A 27,785-nucleotide genomic window follows, 5' to 3' on the forward strand; every position below is an offset into this window, starting at 1 on the left:
ATCTTTTTGTTGAGGTGCTTAAAAAGATTTGGAAATTTATGGAGAGTGAAAAGACCCCAAGATATTTCATATCTTGGAAAAAGCAGCAATTTTGAGTTGAATTAAAGTAAATTCCTATGAGGTGAGACACAGCTTAGTTTGATCCTTGAAGAAGTGAAGGAATTCTTGAGATCTCGTAATATATAGGGGACCTCATGGATGGAAATAAAAACAGAGCGAAAAGTGACCTTTTGAGATGTTTGGCTTTAAAATCTAAGTGTTTACAAAATGTATAGTGTTGATAATGTTTGCTTTGTTTAACTCTAATGCAAAAAAACGTTTTAGCTTGAACTATGAAATCTTGTGTTGTGACTCTTCGAATGAATATTAGGAAGTGAATGTTCTTCCTCAAAATCATAACACTGGTTTCTTCTGCAGAGTCTTGAACTTGATATTAGTTTGTATGAAAGGAAACTGGGATTACCATGGGTGATTTCAATAAAGTTAGAAAAGAAAGATATTGAAATGCATTAAATATCATCAATTGTGACAATGGGCAGAATCTTACGCTGCTTGCAATGATGGGAAACAAGGTGGGTGGGGGAAATTTAATTGAGCAGCAGATCAAATATCAGGTAACTGATGATGATTTGAAGCTTACCTATTGAGTTCAAATGTGCTTGAAAGAAGGTCAGGCTTCCTAGTGACAACTAACTGGAAGCCCTTTTGAGTGGAGCTATTTCACTCAGGAATACTGTTGCCCAATTTGGATTCCATGAGGCCCACTCAGCTCTGACTTCATTACAACGTTGGTCTAAACATAATCAAAAGAACTGTACTCCAGAGGTGAGATGACAATAACTGCCCTTGACATTTAGGCATAATTTGATTGGATATAACATCAACAAAACAAGGAAAACAGGAAATTTTGGGAATCAGGGAAAACTCTCCACTTATTGGAGAAGTACCAGGCACACCTCAACCTCAGGACGTCACTGCGGTAGTTTCTCAGGGTAATGCCATTGGCCCAACCATCTTCAACTGCTTCATCAATGACTTCATATCTTTCGTAAGGTTACAGGTGAGGATATTCAGAGATGATAGGACCATATTCAACACCAGTTGTGATTCCTCAGATACTCAAGCAGTCCATGTCCATGTGTAGCAAGTCATGGACAACATCCAGGCATGTCCCAATAAGTGACAAATAACATTCACTGCATACAATTGCCAAGTGATGACTATCTCCAACAAGAGAGAATCTAATCTCACCCCTTGATGTTAAGTGGCATTATCATAGTGAGCATCCTGAGATCTATCATTGATCATAACGAATGCAGCCAGGCATGTAAAAGCTGTGGCTACAAGAGCATGTCAGAGGCTAGGAATTCTGTGCAAAGTAACTCACCTCCTGTATCTGAAATGCCTGTTCACCATCGACAAAGCACAAGTTAGGAGTTCAATGCAATACTTCCCAGTTGCCTGGATGATTGCAGCTCCAATAATATTCAAGAAGCTCAACACTGTTGATGACCAAATTGTTTTCTAGGTTCATCTTTCATCCTTTCCACCACCAATGCAAAATAGCAGTCGTGTGTACCATCTACAAGATGCATTTCAACTCAATATTTTGATGGCAACTTCCAATTTCATACCTCAATCATTTAGAAGCACAAGATTGCAGGTTTGTGGGAACACCACCACTAAGTCCCTCTTCAAGCCATACATTATCCACACTTTACTGTTGCTGATTTAAAATCCTCAAACATCATCCTAATAGCACTGCAGATGTAACTATATTCCAAAGACCTGAGTGGTTAAAGAGAGCAGCTCACCATTGCCTTCTCAAGGTCAGTTAAGGATGCAAACTAAATTCTGCCCTAGCCAGTGACACTCACATCCCCTCAAAAATTAAAAGAAAAATTGGTCATCGATAACCCCAAGTAGACATAGTGATGGAAAAAGTCAACCCAGCAACGCTGATTGCAGTGTTGCAGCTGTTGAGTAATTGGTGGAAGACAGTCCAGGACCAAATAGAGCAGTTGCCAGAATATGAAGCCAAGAGGCACAAGATGACCAAGCACTGCAGGATGCTGGCCACCAGGGATATGTGCAATGATGAGAATCGGCTCTCAATTAATTATGTATCCTGCAGATGGTGAAGCTACCTGCAGATATTCATTTTTATTCTTTCATGGCATGTGAGTATCACTTTTTCAAAGCCAGTATTTATTGCCTAAAAACATTGTCGAAGATGGCATGGAATGTGATAGCTCTTGTATGACTACTGCTCCAAGAAGACCTGTGCCCACTAAGATTGGAAGGCAGTCCAATGCCAGTGTATGAAAATTTCCAACAGTATTGAACTTCATTGCCAGTGCTCTTTCCAGTGATGTTCTGGTCTGCCACACACAAAAGCATCTGTGAAAGGACAGTTGGCTGCTTCAGATGAGGCAATTATTTAATAAAATTCAGTACAGACACTAAGAACCAAGTGGTTAGAGTAATGGGATTTGCTGCAATCATAGGACTCCCACAAGTACAAGGAGCAATTCATAGCTCCATGGTATCAGATAGTTGCATTCATTAATAGAAAGGGATTTCATTCTCTGTGCAGCCAGTATGCATCTGGTGTGTGTTCTCATGAGAATTCTCATGAAGCCTACATCTGAACAACTTGTAGCTGTCTCAAGTATTTGCTCTACCTCACTGACTACAGAGCTGGCTCATTGCTGGCAGGAGATTACCACAGAGAATAAACTGATAACACCACTACAAAACTCATCATGCAGCAAGAAGAGGGTGGATGGTACTACTGCTAAAATAAAGCTACACTCCTTGGACCATTCAGTTAGAGTGTACTTTGGTACTCAGCATCAGAAAGAGCCTAGGAACACTGTGTTCTGTTATGTCTTCTACAACTTGCTTAGCAAAGCGGAGATTATCTTGCAGAGAGGTTTGGAAAGGAAGGGGAAAATGATTCTGGCAGTGAGGAAGGGAATGTGCGACAAAAGCCAGGATGATGTTTCAGTGCTGCAAATGGATCTGTGATAATCCTATCATGACTGGATTCGAGGCTGAATGAGATGCCAGTACAACTGTAAGATGTTTTGAATATAATCCTGAATTGTCTGGGAGGCTGAGGTTCCCTTGAGGGCGCACATGTTTTTGTTTTGTTTTATTTCGTTGCTGTTATGATTTGTTGGCTGCAACACATTCTGCATTTTCACATTAAACTGCTGGCATTGTGATCCTTGCATGGGTCAACCTGAAATGAAACATCTTCACTTGTTCGACATGTGTTGCTTAGACCACGTTGCAGCATCAGTGCCAAGAGGAACGCATTACTACCTGCATATTCCTGTGACCTCTTGTATTATGTCACAGCACAAGACTGGAGGCGTCTTCATCGGACATTGAAGATACAAGGAAAAGTGCTGCAGGCCCTTGGAACTAGCAAGTCCATATGCATACAACTTTGGGAGCCACGTGAGCCTTCAATTTGGCAAGGGTACACTTATTTTTTCATTGGCTCATTTGCCAAATGGGGACAGTGCCTTGCAAAGAATTGATCTAGACCCCAGTAAGACATATAATGACACGGTTGCAGATGCTGCTGTGACAACAGTCTCAGAAATTTAACAATTAGGTAAACACTATATGATGGGTTGCCAGAGATGATGGGAACTGCAGATGCTGGAGAATCCGAGATAACAAAGAGTCTCTGATGAAGGGCCTAGGCCCGAAACGTCAGCTTTTGTGCTCCTGAGATGCTGCTTGGCCTGCTGCGTTCATCCACCTTCACACTTTGTTATCTTATGATGGGTTATCAGATGTTTTCCAAGGCCTCAACTTCAACAAATGATGCTCAAGGTTCTATCCTACACATGTCAGAATATGCAGAGATGCCCCTGTGTATAATGTGATGTGATAAAAGATATAACCGTGCCCCTTTTATCCAAGACTGACTGGGAATGAAATGCAATACCCATAAATGCATGCAACAACCTGCAGCAATGAGTAGTATCAAGAAAATTAACATGCATTAATAAAGTGAAATGAAGCATATTATTAATTTGTGTTTCACATACATATATACCTATGCCACCCGCACTCCCTTATAATTTCTTATTTTTTTTCTTTTTCCGTTGCCACGTTTAGTTGCTGGCTCAGTATCTACAGTTGCAATGATTACGGCCTGCTAACTGTTGTCGGAGATGAATTTGGTGGTTCTCTGTTGGTCTGAGGTCTAGAGGGCTACAGCCTGAGGATGGTCTTATGCAGGGATGTAGGTACTCCCTCTTCAGCTGGAACTGCTTGTGGTGGTACGGCCAATGATAGAGGGCAGATGGAGTGTCTGAGAATTAATTCCCAGGGTGCCTTCCTGCCACTTCACCTTCATGACTGTCATCATGGCACCCCAAGACTGTGTGAGGAGAAGGCACGCTTGGACTGAAGTCCAGGGGCATTATCCTGATCTCACTTAGCCATTGTTGCCCTGCATCCAAACTCAGCATGATGGAATGCAGGTCTGAATACATATCTGACAGCCACTGAGCACGCTGCCAAACCATGTCTTGCATGGTAGTTCTGACCTCCCCAAGGGAGATGCCAACCCTGAGGTACAAAAGTCATTACTGTATGGATAAAGTGGACTGATTCTTCCAGCCTTCAGTCAAGTCTGTGCATGCCTGTGATATCTTTCTCTTCTGTCGCCCTGACTGTTTGTGCACTTCTATCAGGTTTCTTATGGACAAGCTTAGAGGCTGGTCATCTGCATGGACTCAGCAGGGTGTTCGTCACTAACAATCATTTGAGTGTCAAGGGCTTCAGCTATCATATCTTGCATCAACTGTGGACATATGTCTGTATGGTGCTTGCCAGGTTGTGACTCTCAATCTAATCTACAATGACTACCCATCCAGCTGAATGTCGTTACTATTGACAGTGCAGGCATCCTCAGATTTGCTGCTGGTGGTGGAAAATGGACTGGACTCGCTTAGCTTATTTTTCTTGGCCTTCACTCCCAAACCAGCATTAGAGAACAAAAAAGGATTAGCTTATGGTTAAAAATGCCTTTGCCCACCACATTTTATACTAGGTGCATTTTCTTGTATTATGCCACAGCATAAGACTGGATGCATCCTCATGGGACGTTGAGGATACGTGGGCCTGTCCATTCTATGCATTCTTGGTCACAGTCCCCCCGTTTCATTTCTGTAACTTCCTCCTAAGTTGGAGTGAGAATTTTGTGATTAGAGAATTGTCCTCCAGTTTTCTTTTTCTCTCTCACTGGTTGTGAGCTGTTTTCCCCTGCACATAAACAGAAGGGTTTAGAGTTATCCAAGGGGGCCTATCATTGGTAAATGAGCATGCATGTTACTACATGTGCCCTCCTGTGTCCACCCAAGTAAGTAATCCACACATGCATGCTATCCTGCAGCTGGTCACATTGCAAAGCATTAAATGGCTTCACATTCAATCCACTTTTCCCATCTGTTGCTGAAACCCACAAACCTAGATCCTGTCTGCCATCTCTCTGCACTTATATGTCCTTGTTGCCCTTGTGGCTGCTAATCTATTGTGCAGTGCACAGCAGATCTTTTGCTGTATTCCTGTACTACAGCCAGGCTCTACTGTGGGTCCCTGGGTCCGTGGCCACTGATATTTGCTGTTACCTCCATCCAGGCTGTCTTGGTCACGTGGGAGGGCTGCCTGTTGACATTCCTGCCTCCTGCCTTTCTGCGATGGCCTTGAGAAGGACTACTGTCTATATGGGGTAGGGACTGGTAAAAGATCCAAAATTGAGAAAGTGAAGAAAGACATCAGCAGCATGAAAAAAAAGCAAGGAGCCGGATGAAGAGAGTGTATATGCAGCTGCAAAAGCAAATGTCGAACAGGGCTTCTGGCTGGCGGGAAATAAATTTCTGTCCAGGTACCATTAATGAATGGCATCAGTGCTTTTAGTCCCATGAGGGAATGGTAGGGGCATTGACTTTTGGCTCACTCTGGTGCTCATGCATGCATATCGGATTAGCTGACCATTGAGTGTTGCTTTCTTTCAATCCTGCTGCCAAACAGAATGTAAGGTTCTGCTTATGTTACATATAATGATGGTATGATAGTTAATAATATATATCACACAGAAGTAATTTTTGCTAGGTACTTTATGCTGACAGGTTAATCAATCAATTGATATCATGCGACATTTGCTGACCTTCCTTAGTGGCAGCAGGAGACGTTGAGTTAGTTTAGAAAACCTTTTAAGTGGTGGTGATCTGTACATGGAGAAAGCAAAGATTATCTCTGTCTTCACTTCAGTCTATGATTAATTATGTATTTTTTGGCATGGCAGGACTAAAATATAAAGAGAGATTGGATTGGGTAGGACTGTATTCCCCAGAGTTTAGAAGAAGGAAGGGGGATCTCATATAAGCCTATAAAATTCAAATAGCACTAGCCAAGATAAACACTGGAAGTATGTTCCTGATGACTGAGGAGTCCAAAACCAGGGGTCACAGTTGGAAGATTTGGGATAGGCTATTTAAAGCTGAGATGAGGAGAAATTTCTTCACCCAGAGAGTGGTGAGCCTTTGGAATTCTCTGCACAAAAAGTGGTCAAGGCAAAAACATTGAATGTATTCAAGAAGGAATTAGATATGGTTCTTAGGAATAAAGGGATCAATAGAAATTGGGAGAAAGCAGCAACAGAGTATTGACTCGGATGGTCAGCCCATTATCAGATTGAATGGTGGAACAGGATTAATGGGCCAAATGCCCCACTCCTGCTCCTGTCTTCTACCTTTATATTGTTATAAGACAAAGCAGAATATCTCTAAATACAGACTAACCCCATAAATAGGCACAGTCAATTGACAACTAGATAATCCTTTTATACAAATCATCCTTCTATTCTAGCCCTCAGGCCTATTGAAGAGGAAGTCTCTGTGTGTGTAGAAAGAGAAAAATAACACCCATATGTCACCATGATAGTGCCTGATACAGATGACTTAGTGATCAAACCATAGGACGATAAGACATTTAGCCCATCAAGTCTGCTCCACCATTCAATGAGATCATGGCTGATCTGATAACCTTCAACTCCACTTTCCTGCCTTTCCCCCCAACTCCTGATTCCTTTATGGATTAAAAACCTGTATTTCAACTGTGAATACACTTGATAACTTTCTCTGAGGAAGAATTCCATAGACTATGCCGTCTGGTCTAAGACTCTTCCACAAGGGGAAACAACCTCACAGCATCTACCCTGTGAAGTCCCCAAAGAATGTTGTATGTTTCAGGAGGGTTGCCTCTCATTCTTCTAAGTTTCAATGGGTATAAAACCAACTTAAGGCCAAACTGTCTTCACAAGAGTCCCTCCATACTTGGCATTAGACTAGTGAACCTTCTCTGGACTGTCTGCAATGCCAGTACCTCTTTCCTTTGATAAGGGGCTCAAACTGTTCACAGTATTCCAGTTTGGGCTGACTGGTGCCTAGTATAGTTTTGGCAAAGCCTCCCTACTTTTTTGCTGTGGTCTCTTTGAGTGCCCTATTACCTGCCTAATTGGATGCTAGCTTTTTGTGAATCATGGGCAAAACCTTCCAAATATCTCTATTATATAGCTTTCTGCAGTCTTTCTGTATTTAAATAATACTCAGCTCCTCTATTCTTCCTGCCAAAGTACAAAACCTCAAACTTCCCTGCATTGTATTCCATCTGCAAAGTACTTGCCCAGTCCTTAACCTGTCAATAACCTGTGTCATCTACGCGACTTATGTTCCCACCTATTGTTTTTCATCTGCACACTTGGCTGTCATATATTCATTTCCCTCATCCAAGTTGTTAATGTATATTGTAAATAATTGCAGTCCCAGTACTGACCCCTGTAGCACTCCACGAGTTACAGGTTATCATTCTGAAAATGCCCCCCTTATCCCAACTATCTGTCTTTTATTAGTTAGCCGATTCTCTACCAATGCTAATATATTGCCTCCAGCACCATAGGCTCATTGCCTACAATGTGGTACATTATCAAACACATGCAGAAAATCCAAATATATTACATCCACTGCTTCACCTTTATCTATCCTGTTTGTTAACTCCTTAAAGAATTCTAATAAATTGGTAAGACATGATTTCTTCTTCACGAAGCCATGCTGTCTCTGCTTAATCAAATTATTCATTTTTAAATGTTTAACTATTACATCCTTTATAACAGACTCTTAACATTTTCCCAATAATGGACATTAAGCTTACTGGCCTACAGTTATCTGTTTTTGTTATCTCCTTCACTTTTTAAGTAAGGGTGTTAAATTGGCAGCTTTCCAATCCACTGGGGCTTTTCCAAAATCTAAGGATTTCTGGAAGAATATCAGTGCATGCACTACCTCTGTCGCTACTTCCTTTGCTACCCTGGTTTGCCTGGATCCCTCTTACCTGGATGGGTGCAACTCCAAAAACACTCAAGAAGCTTGATATTATCCAGGAGAAAGCAGCTGGCTTGATTGGCACCACATCCACAAGCACCTACTCCTTCTGCCACCAATGCTCAGTTGTATCATTGTGTCCTACCTACAAGATGCCCATAGAAATTTACCAAAGATCCATAGATTGCATCTTCCAAACCCATGACCACTTCCTTGAAGGACAAGGGCAGTAGATGCATGGGAACATTACCATCTGCATGTTCCCCTCCAAGCCACATACCATCCTGAGTTCCTTCACTGTCACTAGGTGAAAATTCTGAAATTCTCTCCCTGTGGGCATTGTCGGTCAACCTACAGCATATGGACTGCAATATTTCAAGAAGGACCTAAAACGTTAACTCTGATTTTTTTTCTTCATGAATGCTGTCAGACTTGCTGAGTTTTTCTGTAGTAACCTCTGTTTTTGTCCCTGCTACTTTACTTCATTTCACCTTATGAATATCCATTGGGCCCCACACCTCAAGAAGGACATACTAGCCCTGGAGCATGTCCAGCGGAGATTCACATGGATGATCCCTGGAATGGTAGGTTTAACATATGATGAATGGCTAAGGATCCTGGGGTTGTACTCATTAGAGTTTAGAAGGTTGAGGGGAGATCTAATAGAAACTTACAAGATAATGTATGGTTTAGAAGGGGTGGACGCTAGGAAGTTGTTTCCGTTAGGCGGGGAGACTAGGACCCGTGGGCACAGCCTTAAAATTAGAGGGGTAAATTTAAAACTGAAATGAGACGACATTTCTTCAGCCAGTGAGTGGTGGGCTTGTGGAATTCATTGCCGCAGAGTGCAGTGGAGGCTGGGACGTTGGATGCCTTCAAGGCAGAGATCGACAAATTCTTGATCTCAAAAGGAATCAAGGGCTACGGGGAGAGTGCAGGGAAGTGGTGTTGAAATGTCCATCAGTCATGATTTAAATGGCGGAGTGGACTTGATGGGCTGAATGGCCTTACTTCCACTCCTATGTCTTATGGTCTTATGGTCTTATGGTCTTATATTAATCACTTCAGCCACTCTATGTATATCTAAATTATACATTCTCACCACTCAGTGAAGAAATTCCTACTTTGTTCCTTATTTGACTTATTAATGACGATCTTACATTAGTGGTCCCTTTTTTCAGATGCCCACAAGTGAAAACATTTATGTCTAACCTATTGATCCCTTTCAAACTTCAAAGACCTACTATGTAACCACTCAGTTTTTTTTCATAGAATAAGGAACTCCATCATGTTTAATCTTTTCTGAAAGTTGTATCTACTTAATTCTGGATTCATTGTTAAGTATTTTCTCCAGTGATCCTATGTCCTTTCTTTTATTGGTAAACCAGATTGTCGAAGAATTTTTTGCTTTGGTAAAACAGTAAAACAGTTTAATCCTTGTTTCAAAATTAACTGAACATTTTAAGAGCAAGAAGATATTCATGATTGAATGATTTATCACGTTATTTTCTGTGAACTTTCTGTGTTTTATTTGTATCATACTGTCCACTCCATTGTCAGGGCCATTTTCAACACAGAACAAATTATGAGAAATCTGTTTTTTTTCTCTATTGTGGTTTTGTTGAGAAATCAAATCGTTGGCCTGCTCTCAAGTCTCTGTTAATACTGCTCTTCATATTGTTGATGGGGTATCAACTGAAAGGCAGGTTATTGACTTATTTAAATTGATCTCTTCTTTGGAGCAAGGCATGATATTTACTCAATAGCATGCAGATCAAATGTACATCTCATTTTTTTGTGGTTTAATGATTTGAGGTTCCAAATGGCGGAAATGTCAGAATAGTTATTTTAACTGTGACATATTGACACTGAGTTGTAAATATGATTGGTTGGATTCGAAACGTTATCTCTGTTACTTTCTTCAATGATGCTGCCAGACCTGTTGCTCCACTTTCTGCTAGTATTACATATTGACTGGAAGTTCACACTGGCAAACTGCTGCTAGACCTCAGAACAGTAGAGGAATTTCACATCTAACCTTTACAGTCAATATCAGTGCAGTCCTAAAGCCAATTGATGCTATCTTAATGCAGTTGGCATGAGATAATTAATTCAGTATCATTCTAAGCAAAAGCCTAAAATTAGTTTAGCTGCATAAGTGCATCTGTAACTGGACATAGTGCAGTACATATTCAAATCAATATAGTTAAATTGTTCCATTTATTGGAAACATTTGCAAGACTAAATAAAACATAAGCTCAGTTGCTGTTTTAACGATCTTAAGCACATGTTCAACCAATTGGTTGTGCACAACGCTGTTTAATTAATCTTATTAATGCTTTTGTGTGTTAAAATCATAAACTACGATTGGTGATTAAACAAGCTTTCCAGCTTTAAACTTCCAGGGCAGAGATCTCAAACCACAACAATTTCACTGTAGGAGTTGAGTGGTGGGTTTGAGAATGTAGAGAATTTGACAGGAATCCTAACAAAAGAGACCCTTTGATTAGATCAGAATGGCTTTTGTTTCTTCTCTCTGCTTGAGCTTTGGATCTGTCAAACAAAATGTCTGGCATGGGGAATGTTGCACATTTGGCAGTTTTCCATTTTATTGAACTGTATCCTGCTTTCATGCAGACAATTGGCAAAGACTATATGGTTTTCAAATGCAGATTAACACATTGTGGGTGGATTGTGCTATGTATCCCATTGCTGATGCTCCAAACGCAACACACATATGGTATCAAAATTAGATTTTTTGACTGCTGCATGGAGATTTGGACATAAGACAGTCAAAAGAATAGCACCATGCCTTAAAACACAGACAGTCAACTAAAAAAAGCTTTATGGGCACCAGCTTCATGCATATCTTGCAATTAGATTTTTAAAAGTTGAATTATAGCCAAACTCACTGGAAGAAAGACTCCACTACAGACATCAGAGTGAATATTGTGACAAGCGTTTTTATGACTGATCTGGGAACTGAGGTCAGTTGCAGAATTGTTCAGCACATTGATAAGAGATTTTGACAAAAAAAGTCACACAACTTGTACAGGTTATATTAACTGATGCGTTCTCGGGCTAATATTTTTGTCAACATGGAGAAAACCATAGCTGTGATGAAAATGCTGGAAGAAGCTGGAAATGGCAAGACCAAACCTGATATCTCTCATTGTCATGGGGACAGTCCTGATGATGGATTGTGGTTCACCCATACATAGGCTTTGGAGGCAGCTGGTCTCCCTAGAAGCAGCTGGCCACTTAAATAATCAGATGGCTCCACGGACACCAGATTTTGGAGTTCGAGGTATCTGGGACGTGGAGTATAGAGATTAGTCTGGGAGAGAGAAGGTTTGTTTTCAGTGCATTTCTTTTGGGTAGTCCTGCGTATGGCCTGAATTCACCTGACAGATTGGGGTCAAAGATTTTTTCGGGGTGGAGTGAAGGAGTATCCTTTGGCAGGGGATATATTATGTGCCCTTTGGGATACTTAACATTGGAGAGAAATGTGTGTAAAAGGTACAAAAGCCCTTTAGAATTGTTCATCTTGTAAAGAGCTATAAATAAGTGTTTAGAAATATTAGTCTGGTTTTATGAATAGAGTGCTTTTCTCAATATAGTGTAGCCTGTAATATGAATCTCCAGGTAATCAACCATATTTTTCTTTTGTGTGCATGGACACTTGTGGATACTCAATGAATTAGCATGGCAGGTTGAAATGATAGGGGTATAGGTACTAAATTGGTATAGGAATATGAAGGTCTGTGGGACTGGATGGGGGCACAAGGTTGCGTGGAATGATATGGGTGGGGATCTGGTCCTGAGACCCTTTGCTACATTTAAGGTGTTCTTTGATGAAAATAAAGGTACCACGTAAGATTGCAAAAAGGCATGCTGCTTACTTGCCATGCTGTCTGTCAATGTGTGTAGCCATGGAGGGCGGGTTTAAAATACCATTGTTTGTCTGGGTGTAGAATGGTAGAACAGAGCTGATGTCAGAGTTTATTCCAGGATGCCCTGGTGGCACATTCTCATGGCTATGGTGAATGGCAGAATCATGCTAACTTCATATTTGGGGTAGGTTTGGTAATTAATGTGGCAAATTTAGGATAGTAGCATGAGAAAATGCAATGGTACCCTCCATGAAAAGGACATAGCCAAAACTTGGTGGGATTCAGCCCTATAAGGTTTGAACAAGTTTTTGTTCATCTGAACCAATAGCTCCTTGCATGGCTTGGCGCATTTATTACATATTGCTTCTGTGAAGTGTCTTGGGATATCTCATTGCATTGATGGATAGATGCTTGATTTAGAATCATGATTTAGAAGGGATCTTGAATTGGCACCAGACCCATACGTAGATCCATGTGAAGACCCAGATCCATTTTTATTTTATTCTGCCTCGGTGCCAAATTCAGATTTAAATCTTTGTTTATCAGGTTTCTATCCTAATGCACTCTTTTGTGGAGGCTTTATTTAGAAGGTATTTGAGCATGTGTTACTTGGTTATTAATTTAAATGTTGGCAGTTTGTCCTGAAGATGTAATCAAGTTGATGCTGAAGATTTGCTTAATAAATGTAATTATTTGCTCCCTTGCTGTACGATTTAGTGGATCTATGGGTTGTTTTCCTCAAAATGGTCTAACACGTAAGTGTAGAAAGTTCCAAATTTTGTTAACATTAGGAAATTTTCTCCAGTGATATTTTCAGGTTTTGAGAAGTCCATGTGTATTATTTTGCTCTTCTTAGCCCCAGTAATTTCAGACTGGCTAAAAAACCTGTTTCTACACAAATGTAATGAAGACACTTGAGCTGTAAAATATCTCAACCATGTTTCTTGTTCATCCTTTGATGCAAAGATAAACACGTTCATTATCTACAGTGGTTGGTTCGGTTCCACTTGGTATGAAGATGAGAACTAAGGCTGATCTATACCCAGACAGTTCTGTTGCAAATAAGTCAGGATATCACAGGCAGTTGAGTTTTAACATGTAGTTTCTTAAGAAATTCTTCTGCTTGTGTTTTCTGTCTGCCTCTGATTTGTGCTTGCTTTGAAAGCAGGCCAAATGATTTTTATTTGGTTATGCCAAATGCAGTAATCCTGGGTGAGCTTTCCCCAGGATTCAAAATCAATTTTAATAAAACTATGAAGTAACGATTTGGTGCCCTTGTAGTACTTCTTTTGAGATAATGGGAACTGCAGATGCTGGAGAATCCAAGATAATAAAGTGTGAAGCTGGATGAACACAGCAGGCCAAGCAGCATCTCAGGAGTACAAAAGCTGACATTTCGGGCCAAGACCCTTCATCAGAGAAGGGGATGGAGTGAGGGTTCTGGAATAAATAGGGAGAAAGGGGGAGGCGGACCGAAGATGGAGAGAAAAGAAGATAGGTGGAGAGGAGAGTATAGGTGGGGAGGTAGGAAGGGGATAGTTCAATCCAGGAAGACGGACAGGTCAAGGAGGTGGGATGGGGTTAGTAGGTAGGAAATGGAGGTGCGGCTTGGGGTGGGAGGAAGGGATGGGTGAGAGGAAGAACAGGTTAGGGAGGCAGAGACAGGTTGGACTGGTTTTGGGATGCAGTGGGGGGAGGGGATGAGCTGGGCTGGTTGTGTGATGCAGTGGGGGTAGGGGATGAACTGGGCTGGTTTTGGGATGCATTGGGGGAAGGGGAGATTTTGAAGCTGGTGAAGTCCACATTGATACCATTGGGCTGCAGGGTTCCCACATTGTGCCACAATGATGCCACCCGAAGGTTGCAGGAACAGCAACTCATATTCCGTTTGGGAACCCTGCAGCCCAATATCGCCCCACTGCATCACACAACCAGCCCAGCTCATCCCCTCCCCCCACTGCATCCCAAAACCAGCCCAGCCTGTCCCTGCCTCCCTAACCTGTTCTTCCTCTCACCCATGCCTTCCTCCCACCCCAAGCCGCACCTCCGTTTCCGACCTACTAACCGCATCACACCTCCTTGACCTGTCCGTCTTCCCTGGACTGACCTATCCCCTCCCTACCTCCCCACCTATACTCTCCTCTCCACCAATCTTCTTTTCTCTCCATCTTTGGTCCGCCTCCCCCTCTCTCCATATTTATTTCAGAACCCTAACCCCATCCCCCTCTCTGATGAAGGGTCTAGGCCCGAAACGTCAGCTTTTGTCCTCCTGAGATGCTGCTTGGCCTGCTGTGTTCATCCAGCTTCAGACTTTATTATCTTAGTACTTCTTTTGATTTCATTGAGACCACACCCCAGACTCAAGTTCTCCATAAGCACATATCAGGTGTTTTCATACAGCACACAAGTAGAGCTATTTCCCTACACTGCTTGTATCAGTTTGAGGCTGTCAGTTTATGTTGTTACATTATAAGAACTAGGAGTTAGGACTAGGCAATTCAACCTGTCAAGCCTGCTCTCCCATTTGATACAATTGTGGCTGATTTCATCTCAACTTTAACTCCACTTTCCTGAAGCTCTCTGTAAGTTTTCAACCCGTTATTAATTAAAAATCTGTGTATCTCTTCTTTAAAGTTGCTCAGTGCCCCAGCACCCGTAACATCACTATCCCCTGAGGTAGTGAATTTCACTAATGTCACTAATCCTTTGTTAATCTCTTTGGGATTTCCAGCAAGCCATCCTCTCGTTCTGCCGTGAGTAACGAAGCAAAATAATGGCCCAGCATACCTCCCATTTCTGCATGGTCGGTGACAATATCCTCACTCTCAACCTTCAGCGGACCAAATGGAATTGAAAGGAAATAAATAAAGTCAGTACCTTATATTGCATCATGTTTCTCAAAGTGTATTTTCGGCATCTGATGCTATGTTGGTGAATCATTTGTGTGATTGGTAAATATTATCAATGTTCATACCCAGTTTGAGAAAAGAAGTTTATTTCTGTTCAATTTGTGTACTTGAATTCAATGAGTTCTTGTTACTCCGCATGCTGTTCATTGGAGCAGACAAATTTGAGTAGTTTAAACCAGGGGACTACCCTTAGAGTGCGCTTGCTTTTAACACATGGTTATCATTATGATCAAAGGCTTCCTCTTGCAGTCTCTGATGATTATTTCCTACATTGTCAGTGCATAATGGTGACTGAAGAAACAATGGGCTGTGATCAGGCTGAAATAGATCAATCACGCTGACCCCTATATTACTTTCCCTGGAGTTAACTTCCCTTTTAAAGAACTCTTTTTACTGAATCACATGAACTTTTGTTCACCTTTTAGTTTTTGTTTGATAATGGGATTAGGTTTTGATTTAGATAAATGAGAATTTTCTTTTAGAAATCTCATAGTTTTTCAAGAGTTTGATTTTTATTCAATGCTCGCCTCATAATAACTGGGCATTTTACAGACTAACAAAAATATGTTATAAACCAATGGACTTTACGGGGAATTTTTTTTCACTGTACTCTTTGTAATTAACTCATAAGTAAGAATGGGTTTCTAATTTGAAGAAGTTAGGAATCTCAAAGATCTCTTCTGACTAAAATAGAGGAAATCTCACTCACCCTGACAATGCTTTTAGAAGTACACTTCTGCGACTTTGGTATCAAACTGAATTTTGGATGCTGATGTTGGCATGTAATTCCAGAGACCCCAATGTCTTAAGCCTGAAGTCATCAAATTGTCTTAAGCCAAAACGCCTAGTGGTGATCCTAACTCATTCATGAGTAGTATATTAGATCTAAGTTTTTTTTTATTCATTCACAAGATAAGAGTGTCACTGACCAGGTCAGCATTTATTGCCTGTCCTTAATTGCCCAGAGGACAGTTAAAAGTTAACAACATTGCTGTGGGCCTGGAATCACATGTAGGCCAGACCATGTAAGGATAACAGCGATGAGGTTTTGTTTTCTGTCATGGGTTCTGTGACTTTGTAACTCAGTGCTTCAGAAGACGGTAGAGGCAGGACAATTACATATTTTTAAGGCAGCGATAGATTCTTGTTAGGCAAGGGAATCAAAAGTTATTGGAATAGATGGGAATGTGGAATTTCAAACACAAGCAGTTCAGCTGTGATCTTATTGAATAGTGGACCAGGCCTGAGGGTTTGAATGATATACTCTTGCTCCTGTTTGGATGTTTGTATCTTTGTAAAGTGCTGGAAAAACTCAGCAGGACATCAGGCAGCATCCAAGGAGAATGAATAAGTCTTAATGTTTCATTTCTGACCTTCTGTTGAAATGTAATCTTACCATCTAATATAAATGGGACAGTAGCAGCACCATAATCCTATGTTGTTTTGTCTTCTGCAATCTTAATAGCAGCAGGAAGTTCAGGTAGGAGACTATTCTAATAGGTAAACTGATGTTCTGTGAAGTACATGAGACCCTGATTGCACTTTAGAAGTAAAAATGAGCATTTTAACAATGAGCATTTAGACGCTGCAGTAACCCTTTTATCACATTTTATTTTTGTGGACCTGAAAAATCCAGGAGATTACTGCTGCCCTCATAAAAATACTCTGGCCCTCTGCTGTCCCTTATTTCTCCCAATTCTTGGATTGTTCACCATCACTGCACAGAAACTGACCAACCGAAACAAAACCAAGCCCACTGTTCAAATCAAATAATTTCATTCTCTTTGACCATTTTTGCATGGCTACGTGCTAGCTTAGTTAAAACATATTAAGTTCGAGGTTGATAGATTCTGGCTAAGTATATTAAGGTATGTGGAAACAAGGCATACAATTGAAGTTAGGTCAACTATCTCATTGAATGGCAAAATAAACTTGAGGAGCTGAACAGAGTACTTCTGTTTGTATTTTGTATGTTCCCAAAGAATTATTGAACTTGCAACTTGCTCAAGTTGATTGAGAAAAGAAATTGAATTCTCAGGATTAAGTATGAAGTAAGATTCCATTCATTGCTCCAGAACACAAGCTTTACCTCGAATAATTTAAATGAAAGATGTGTTAGAATACTGGAAACATAGAGCCATGCTGTTGCTTGACATCACCTTTCACATTAACAGTTAAACGATAGCGAAACAACCTGCAATATGCTTTGTCTTTGGCCTTAATCAAATTATTTCAATAGGATTAATCTGAAACTATATTAAACATTAACTTTTATTCAGAGAATAAGCTGTGTCGATTGCAGGAATATGCTATATTTTAATACTAATAGTAGAACTCGCATTTCTTATTTTTGGTAATTATTTTTAATGTGCTCGTGTTGGAAATAAACTGCCAGTAGGAGCACCAAATCAAATCTTCGAGCTGTGTTTGCAGGACTGCTGCTCATTGGATGCTTGCTTGAAGAAATGTGTTGGAAGGGTGATGATTGTGGAGGGGAAAATACGTACAAATCACTCTGGGATACATTAACATTTCCAAAAGTGAAATTTTCTGTAGGGCTAACTGTAGCACACATGGAGGTGAAAAATAAAAAAAAAGTGAGAAATCTGATTCCAGTTTTTAGGCTAAATGTAATTCTTTGAAAACTTTTTGGAGCTCCCCGTTCTTCAATAAAACGTACCTGTAGATTGGATAAAGACTAGGGAAACTTCTGTTTTTGTTCCTGCAGAACAGTTTTTGCAGGGCCATTACATGTTACATCAATAAAATAAATGACTCCTTCTCAAATTGAGATCCCTGCTGTTTTCACCCCAGTATGGATTGTTAATGTTTACAAGATGTGGATATTTTTTCTTTTGTGAAGTCTGATTATGCCTGTCGAATATTGAGGTATCTGATTTCAGTGGTTTTTACATGGTTCCATTTGTCAGGCATCAAAGTTCACTTGGTGTACCAGAACCTCGATAGCAATTCCAAAGAAAATACTCTTGGAAAAAAAGTGACTGGAAAATCTAGTCGACTCCTTTGTTCTCAGACTGAAATCTCTTGCCTAAAACTTTCTGCTTCCCCACTTGTTTTATTGGTCTTTGTAAAGATATTGGCCTTTGCATTCATTAGAGCACGTACAATGTTTTAACTGCAGGGCAACTAAAGCCCACACAGCCTCCATTTCAGCAGCAAAAGCAGGTAGCAGGCAGGACTTTGATAACAAGCTGCTCGGGTAAGTACTTTTTTTTATTTTTAAGGCCAGAGAGCGCAGCACTGATTTTTTGTCCCAGTAAATGTACTTTGTATCTCTCTTTTCCCGTTTCTGAATTACTGGGGCAGTTTTTTTGAGGCTTCATATGGTATCTTAACCACTGCAAATTTTGGTTGGCATCAAGTGTGTATTAGCATGTAAGTGAGACCTTGGGATCAATATTTCCCAGACATCACAATATGCTGTTGGATGATGGTGAATCCAGCTTGTCTCTTTCTGTTATCCACACTCTCAACTCCTGTTCCAAGGTGAAATCAGGGCTTAAGTGTTAGTAGAAGCTAACAGAACATGACTTGCTGTCTATTGTTATCTGTACTCTTTGAGTTGATTGAATTAGACATTCCCATATTACACATATGACATACTTCTTGGTCACAGATGATTTTCTGTAAATATTTAATGCTGAATATTTGGAGATAACAAGAACTGCAGATGCTGGAGTCAGAGTCAATATTGTGTGGAGCAGGAGGAACACAGCAGGCCAGGCAGCATCAGAGTGGCAGGAAAGCTAATGCTTCGGGTCAGGACCCTTCGTCAGGACTGAATGCTGAATATTTCTAAGTCAAGGAAAGAAAGTCTAACATACAAAAGTGAAAGTAAAATCTTTTTATTGTTTGGTTATTCTGATACTTTTCTGTCTGGTGCAAGAGGCTACTGCCACCAACAAGCTGCTCATACTTGTGAACTGACTTTGCAGAGAAGGAACTTAACACTTATGTAACAGTTTTCAAAACCAAGGCATCTGCTGCGCATAATCACTGTTGTAATGTATGGCAAATGTGGCTGCAAGTCCTACAGTCTATCATGAAATAAACTTGGAAATGCAGTGGTGGCAGGTTCAGTTGAGGCATTCAAGATGGCATTGGATGGTTATTTGGATAGTAACGTATGCAGGGATCTGGGAAAAGACAAGAGTGACACTAGGTAATGGAACCAGTCCAGGCTGAATAGCCTCCTTCTGCACTGTAACAATCCTGTGATTCTGTGAAGCGGCCAGATGATTTGCACTGGGGCTATTGGTTGAAGCATAACTGTTAGCCAAGGTACTGGGAAAATATCACTTCTCTTCTTTGAAAAATGCCATTGTGAAATCTTTCATACTTGCTCACTTACAGGATGGTAGCTGTAATGCTGCAGGTTTAGTTTTATTCCTGTGCTTGGGGAAGCAGTTATACCTTAATTTTGAATTTAACAAACAATTCTATGGCTTTGGTTGACTTGGGTGGAATTTTCGGATCTTGCTGGCTGTGTGGCAGGAAGAGACATTTGAGTGGAATGGTAGCATACCTATACACTTCTGCCTTTCTGCCTAGACCTGAATTAAGTTCTGGTTAGCAAGGCCCATGGTTGACCTTCCTCTCCTCCCACCAATTGAGGCCATTATTTGGCCGATTAAGGACCAGTTTAGAGATGCATTCCACTGCCACTGGAGTCGGCTCAGCTGTAAGTAGGCCTTTGGCCTTGTGGTGTTCACAGCCATTGAAAACGTGCAGCCAGCTTGTTAGCTCAGGGGAGAGAATGTTTCTGTAAATAAAAGGCACTCGGTGCCTGCATAAGGAATTAAACATCAGGAAAGGTAGATGTTGCGGACACTGACAAGCAACCCATGTCTTCGCTTTTGATTCACCTCTCTCCCTATGACCTTCAATTACTGAAACCTGTCCCCCACGTTACCTACTTGTGGCCTGAGTTGCTGTGTGATCTTGGGACTCTATATTCTATTCTGCAGCCATGGCCTTGTCAGTAGCATTGCTGAGCACAAGATTAACTTGAACGGTGGGACTTCAGTCCCGGTGTTGTGATTTCAGGCAATGCTGCCCAATGACTTCGATTCTGCTTGATTTGGCTTGTGAATCAGTGGGCCACCCTGAACAGAACTTTTGCAGGTTCTCTTCCCTGAAGCAAGAATGAGATTCTGCTCTTACTGTGAACAGTTGCGATGTTACCAGCATCAAGCTTTCAGGGCAGAAGTTCAGTATGCTGGTGATAATCTGAATTTGATGACCAAATTCTGCCAAACAGAATCCTGGTTCACTTTAGGTTTAGAGCATTTCCTGTGTTTTGTGGCCCATGAGGCAGACAAAGCAAGTGCTTATGTTAGTTTCCTCAGCTAGCTTTTCTTGGAACAACCAGTCACTAGTGGTTTTATCTTCAGGGTAACCATTCCATCAAACATGGCTGACTAGGACATGCCCCCAGTTAGCTTTCCATTGGCATATTCAAAGAAATGCATGGCTGCATTTTAAATGCACCTTCTTTAGTCATTAAGTTTTGTTGTGGGGCACAAACCTGGAGCTTCTGATTCAGAGGCAGGGACGATGGCACTTTGCCTCAAGACCTCTGAAGCAGCTCAAAATAAAATTGAAAGATTGAGTAATCCCTCAGCACTAAAGCAAAAGGTTTAATAATGTGATCGAGTCTTTAGAGTGGAGCTTGAATTCGCAACCTCTGTTGAAGTAGCAAGAGCACTTACGTTGAATTGAGGCTAACATACTGTGCAAAAGTATCCGATAATGTAAAAGCTGAAAAAGCTATGGATGCTGTAAATCAGAAACAAAAATAGAAATTGCTGGAAAAGCTCAGCTGGTCTGGCAGCATCTGTGGAGAAAAATCAGAATTAACGTTTCAGGTCTGGTGAGTACCGAGGAAGGGTCACTCGACCCAAAACACTAATTCCAGATTTATGTCTGCAGATGCCAGACATGCTGAGCTTTTCCAGAAATTTCTGTTTTTGTATCTGATAAGGTAGCACTCCTGGGATGAAAAATGGACTGCTTATGCTGAGGAGTTATTGGTACAAAATATTTTTTACTTAGTTGATCTTTCCCAGCTAGACAATTAACAATGATAGACCCTGTAACCCAGGTATTGAACAGTGAATCAGAAGTTAAAGAGAGTGCAACCATTGCAGGATTTTTCTGGTTACCTGATTCTATTCTCCTCAGCAGCACTGGAACAAGTTAAACAATACATTATAGCTTCAGCATCCTATCAACCAGCAGCACTGGAACAAGTTAAACAATACATTATAGCTTCAGCATCCTATCAACCCTGAACTTGTTTGACTCATATCCTTTACATTCTAAAAAAAGACCCTGCTGTCACCCTTGTAAAGTTGCTTGTTGCTATACCTCCTGTAGCCTGTCTGGAGCTGAAACACTCTTTCAAGCATTTGTCACCTCCAGTGTTCTCTCCCCGACCATGTTCCATAAATCTCAGCTCGTCGAAACTATTCCACACATAAACTACCTGCAGTAAGCGTGGCTCATTTATCACTGCCCTGCTGGTAAAGCACAATGAGCTTAGCTTCAACATTTTTATCCTTGTGTTTCAGTCCCTTAATGATTTCACCCTTTGTAAAACTGTAATCAAAACTGAAAACATGACAAATTTTCGTCTCAGTGACCCAGGGCTGGAGACGAGAATACTGACCTGGATACCCTTACCTAATTGCTCTCCTGTGACTGCTTCTTAGCGTTTTTATATATGTAGAATGAGGTTGAAATGAACAAGTTGAAATGTTTTAGATTCAGTCGTCAAACAGTGTGCCAATAGTGTCCTTGCTTATGGAAAAAACATAAAGAAGGAAAATGCTGTTTTTGCCCTGTTTATCCTTTTAGATTCTTTGATGTTTTATTTAAAAAAACTTTTAAAAAGAATGTGAACTGCTTTGCATTTGGCTGTTATTAACTTGAATCAGTTGTGTTCTTTCTGATTTAGTTTGCTGCACATTTTCATGAATTTTTATTATGTTTATCTGAATGTTGCTTTGACTTCCTTATAATTCAAATTTTCAAAAGTCATTGAAGAATGTACCAAATGTGTACAAAGTTTACAATTGAATAGAAGCACTGTTGTCTACTAAAATTAAAAGAGCAAAGTCCATCTGATAAAGAATTCAGTAAAAAGTACAAAAACCAAAAGAACGGCAGATGCTGTAAATCAGGAACAAAAACTGAGGTTGTTGGAAAAGCTCAGCGGGTCTGGCAGCATCTGTGAAGAAAAAAATCAGAGTTAATGTTTCGGGTCTGGTGACCCTCCCTTCCCAGACCCGAAACATTAACTCTGGCTATTTTCTTCACAGATACTACCAGATCTGCTGAGCATTTACAACAATTCCTGTTTTTGTCAGTAAAACGTATCTTTTGTTTCCTAAATGGAGAAAGCACAACTTTGGAATGGTAATGGAAATATAGTAAAATAATGGGCAATTATGTACCTGAAAGTAAACAGTATTGAAAGTGGGAATTTACTGATTGAAATTCCACTCCCCAATGGCTAGCTTATCAGCCAGTGGCTAATGCCTTCAGTTTATTATTGATTACATCTACTGCTAACATTTTCAACTTAAAATAAAGTGACAATAAAAATCGTTTACAAAATGTTTCTGCTGGGAAGTTATGGTGTGGAATAGCGTAATACCATAAAGGGCACATAAAGATCTAACAACCTGATGTATATCCGTTCTGTATATATGCATGCATGTGGCTTTATTTCAAAGCAAAAGCTTTATTTTTCTCTGATATGTCTCACTTCTTGAACACATTGATCCTTTCCTGGTTTGTATTGTTCTTGTTGATTTCTGGTACCTTAGCTAAATGACTCTTCTTTGTATGTGAATTCAAACACAAAAAAAATCCCGAGGACGCCCAGCCATAAAGAACAAGCTCAACCAAGTTAGATAGGCAATAGATCTTCACTGTGCATTAGCAGTAAAATAGGTTGTAGTGAATTTCATGGAAATAAAAATCAAGAGTATGTAATATGGAAAACTGACTTGCTAACACCTGTTTTAAACGAACACACAAAGATCAATCCTGTTGTACTCGCAACCAGAGGGCAGACACATTCATTTTCAGCAGCAAACACTGAACAATGACACAGAAACAGGACCAATGATGATTCTGTCCCTACCTCCTGAGTGAAACTGGTATTAGATATTGACTGATAAGTTGGCCGTTGGGAAACAGAATTCTAATAATTAATTAGAATAGATTCCCTACAGTGTGGAAACAGGCCCTTCAGCCCAACAACCCCACACCGCCCCTTGAAGCATCCCACCCAAACCCATCCCCCTATAACCCACACACCCCTGAACACTATGGGCAATTTAGCATGGCTGATCCACCTAGTCTGCACATCTTTGGACAGTGGGAGGAAACCCACGCAGACACAGGGAGAATGTGCAAACTCCACACAGACAGTCGCCTGAGGCTGGAATCGAACCCGGGTCCCTGGTGCTGTGAGGCTGCAGTGCTACCCACTGAGCCACCGTGCCGCCCCACGATAATTAAATTGCTAATTTCAATATTGTTTACTTTTAAGTATGTGACTATTAATTTTACTATATTGTTGGTGTTATTGTTTTACTTCCACTGTTTCACATTCCATGCAAGGTGTTCAGCATCACCCAACCTCAGTTAATCAGGATAGCAGGGAAGCTGACATTTTGGGCCTAGACCCTTCTTCAGAAATGGGGGAGAGGAAGATGGTTCTGAAATAAATAGGGAGAGAGAGAGAGGCGGTACGAAGATGAATAGAGGAGACAAGGCCTGCTGTGTTCATCCAGCTCCACACCTTGTTATCTCAGATTCTCCAACATCTGCAGTTCCTATTATCTCTGATACAATTTTAACCTCACTGCGAAGCCTCTTCTAAGGATGGCTCACCTGAAGAAGTTACGCTCCTCCCTCCGAACAATCCTCAGGGGATCTCTCTCCCACTGCAACTCTGTCTCCTCTCTCCATCTTCGATCCGCCTCCCCATCTCTCCCTATTTATTTCAGAACCCTCTTCCCCTCCCCCATTTCTGATGAAGGGTCTAGGTCCGAAACGTCAGCTTTCCTGCTCCTAATATGCTGCTCGGCCTGCTGTGTTCATCCAGATCCATACCTTGTTATCTCGGATTCTCCAGCATCTGCTGTTCCTTTTATCTCTAATCAGGATAGCAGTTAGTGTTGGGGAGCCTGATGGATTTTCTTTTTACCAAGCCCCTTACTGCTCCCCTGTGGAGGTCATCTATATCAGTGCAAACTGGAGATAAAACATTAGATTTTACTGATGTGTGTAGGTACTTACATAGTGACATGATGCTGATGTTTACTTTGAGGCTGGCAACTTTATTAATTTAAAGCTGAAATAAAAACCTGAAGGTAAAATAACAAAGCAGTGTAAAAAATGTGTTTGTATTTTAAAAATGCAGTAAATATTGTAGAAATAAGGTTTGTTTGTAAGCTAAAGTATTTTTTAAAAACTGGTTGTCCCTGGAGATTAGAATTTTACTCAGTCTGCCAGTAACCTGAGGTTTGAAACTACCTTATCATTCAGTTTCTGAGAATTTGTTTGGAAGGATACTGTCTCCTGTTTTTGCAATGACTGAATAAGTGAAATAAAATGTGTTTGCAATTTTAGGCTGCTGCTCATCCTTTAGTCCAAAATGAATATGCTGCAAGCTGCCTTGGTTTTGCTGTATTAAAGTCATTTGTCAGCATCTGTTTCATTGAAGTTGTTAAAAATGAGAATGCAAGTTAGGGACTGATGATTACTGAACTACTTATAAAAACACTAGTCCTAAGTATGGTACTGAATTACCCGAGTTCTGTCCCCTAAATCTTTAAACACAGGAGGCATAATTGCAAAAAAAAAATTTGCTTCAATTTGATTTATTGTCAGTGAGCCTGGCAAGCCATTGCTCCACACACCTAGAAAGCTGTTGGCTGTTGGTTTGTTCGCCGAGCTTGGCAAATGAATTGCAAACGTTTACCTATATACAGGCGAGCACCAGAGGAATCACCCACCTACGCACTGATGATGTCTTCTCGACTGAAGACGAAACATTTGCAATTCATTTGCCAAGCGCGGCGAACAAACCAACAGCCAACCAATTTACCCGAGCTACCAATATTTCGCAATGTCTCTAACCTAAAAATCTGACAGTAAAATGCTGTACCTACCACCTACCATGAGAGTTCGCCTCCGCCATCCTGACAGCAGTGTACATACCACCCCATGCAGATGTGAAGAATGCCCTAGATGAGATTTATACCACCACAAACCCTCTGGAGACAAAATTCCTTGAGGCCCCATCCATTATGGCTGGTGATTTCAACCAAGCCAACCTCAAACATTCTGGACCATTGCTACACAACCATCAGAGACAGTACCCCTCCATCTCCCACCCATACTTCAAAAATCAGATCACAGCACTGTGTTCCTCCTCCCTGCTTACAAGCAGAAACTGAAACAGGAGAATCCTTTGCAAAAAGAAGTAAGGTGCTTGTCTGAGGCAGTGGATGACCGTCTTTAGGCCTGTTCAGTATCAGTGGACTGGACTGTGTTCAAAAGTACAGCAAAAACCCTTGACAAGTATGCCACCACAGTCATGGACCTAATCAGCAAATATGTGGAGGACTGTGAACCAAAGAAGTCAATTGGAGTGTTCCTCAACTGTAAACCTTGGGTGAACCAGGAAATCCACTCCCTACTGAAGACCAGACATGCATCATTCAAGTTGGGTGAGCCAGACCAATACAGAAGATCCAGATATGACCTCCACAAGGCCATCAGGGAGGCCCAGAGGCAGCACTTGACCAAATTAGAGGCCCAAACCAACCATACAGGCTCCCACCGCCTGTGGCAAGGCCTAAATGACATTACAGAATGCACAATGAAGTAGAGCAAGATAATGGACAAAGCCACATCCCTCCCTAACATGCTCATTGTTTTCTGGGCTCAGTTTGAGCAGAAAGCCAGCAGTGCAGCCATGCCTTCCCCGACAGCACTACACACACCTGTTCCCTCAGTCACCACTTCAGACATCAGATCGGTCTTTCTGGGAGTTAACCCAGGGAAAGTGACGGGGCTGAATGGTGTCCCCGGCCGAACCCTCAGATCATGTGTGGACCAACTGATGGAGGTATTCACCGATATCTCCAACCCCTCTCTCTTACAACCCGAAGTCCCCACCTGCTTCAAGAAGACCACCATCATCCCAGTACCTGAGAAAGCAACGTGCTTTGATGACTACTGTGCAGTGACCTCCATACACATGAAGTGCTTTGGGAGGCTGATGATGGCTGACATCAACTCTGGTCTGCCAGCCTGTCTCAATCTCCTGCAATTTGACTACCAACGTAACAAGTACATGGGCGATGTCATATCCCTAGCCCTGCTATCATCCCTGGAACATCTGGACATTAAAGACACCTGTGTCCGATTCCTGCTCATTGATTACAGCTCCATCTTCAACACCATTATCTCCTTCAGACTGATCTCAAAACTCCATGACCTTGGTCACAGCTCTGCCTTCTGCAACTGGATCCTTAGCTTTCTGATCCACGGACTGCAATCATGGACTCCATTTAAAAGGTGAATTGTAAATTGTTTTTTGGTAAGGTGACTGTAGAGTAACGCATACGAGCCCAGGGATCGTCTGTTCCATCTGCTTTTCCGCTACTGGCAAAAGGCAGCCAACATCATCAAAGACCTCGGCAATGACCTCCTACGACCTCTTCCATCAAGCAGAAGACACAGAAGCCCAAACACACGCACAAGCAGGTTCAAGAACAGCTTCTTCCCAGCTGTTATCAGACAGATTAATGGACTCTCTGGCCTCAAGTTGTGCTGATCTTGCTAATGTTGATCTTGCCTCGCGCATGTCCAGTGCAATATAACCTACATACCTCTGTCTGAGTCTTTTTGATCTCTAATTCTTTGCTTACTATGATCTGCCTGCACTGCTTGTAAACAAAGTTTTTCACTGTGTTTCAGTACACATGACAGTAAATACATCAATCAATCAACCAAAATGTATCTTGTTACAAAATACAGTGAAGACTGTCATATAGTGTTGCTACTCTCTGGAGCCATCTTAAAACACAGAAAAATAAATCAAAATACAGAATATAAAGGCAGAAACCTGGAGAAATCAAGAAAAAAGTATCCAAGTTTACAGGGTTTCTGGTTAAGTGCTCTATCATGGGCTTTGGACCCAGTGACCAGGCACAAGCCTGTCTTCAGCACCATCTTGTCTCTACCGAAACCCTTACTGCTATGAGTCCTCGATGGTCCTTGCCAGCGCAGATGACGCTGGGTATCATGCCAACCCTAACCTGACTCCGTTGCTGCCAGCAGCCTACTTTGGACCCACCTCGCCAGTGCAGCTGTTGCTGATGCCGCTGGGTATTGTTCTGGGCTCAGACTGCTGCCTCCTTGTGAAGCGGTGTTGAATGTAGATGCTACTGGGAACCCAAGCTCGCCTGTGCCGCAGCAGCTATGAGTTGGTGCTAGGATTGCCTTGACAAAGAAACCACAGGAAC

The 27,785-nt window shown here is 41.3% G+C and overlaps 1 protein-coding gene across 3 annotated transcripts in view; it reads left to right on the forward strand.

The window, feature by feature from the left end:
• The window catches only part of LOC125455747 (E3 ubiquitin-protein ligase pellino homolog 2), a 206,891-nt gene that overhangs the window by 22,546 nt on the left and 156,560 nt on the right, over positions 1 to 27,785 (forward strand). For 2 of the 3 annotated variants that reach the window (XM_059649173.1, XM_048538143.2), the window contains exon 2: positions 15,033 to 15,170. The exons of the other annotated variant lie outside the window; for it this stretch is intronic. The gene's annotated coding sequence lies outside the window, so the exon portion shown is untranslated. The remainder of the gene's footprint in view (positions 1 to 15,032; positions 15,171 to 27,785) is intronic. 3 annotated transcript variants of the gene reach the window in all.

This window comes from Stegostoma tigrinum, chromosome 10 (assembly GCF_030684315.1).
Source record: "Stegostoma tigrinum isolate sSteTig4 chromosome 10, sSteTig4.hap1, whole genome shotgun sequence".
NCBI lineage: Eukaryota > Metazoa > Chordata > Chondrichthyes > Orectolobiformes > Stegostomatidae > Stegostoma > Stegostoma tigrinum.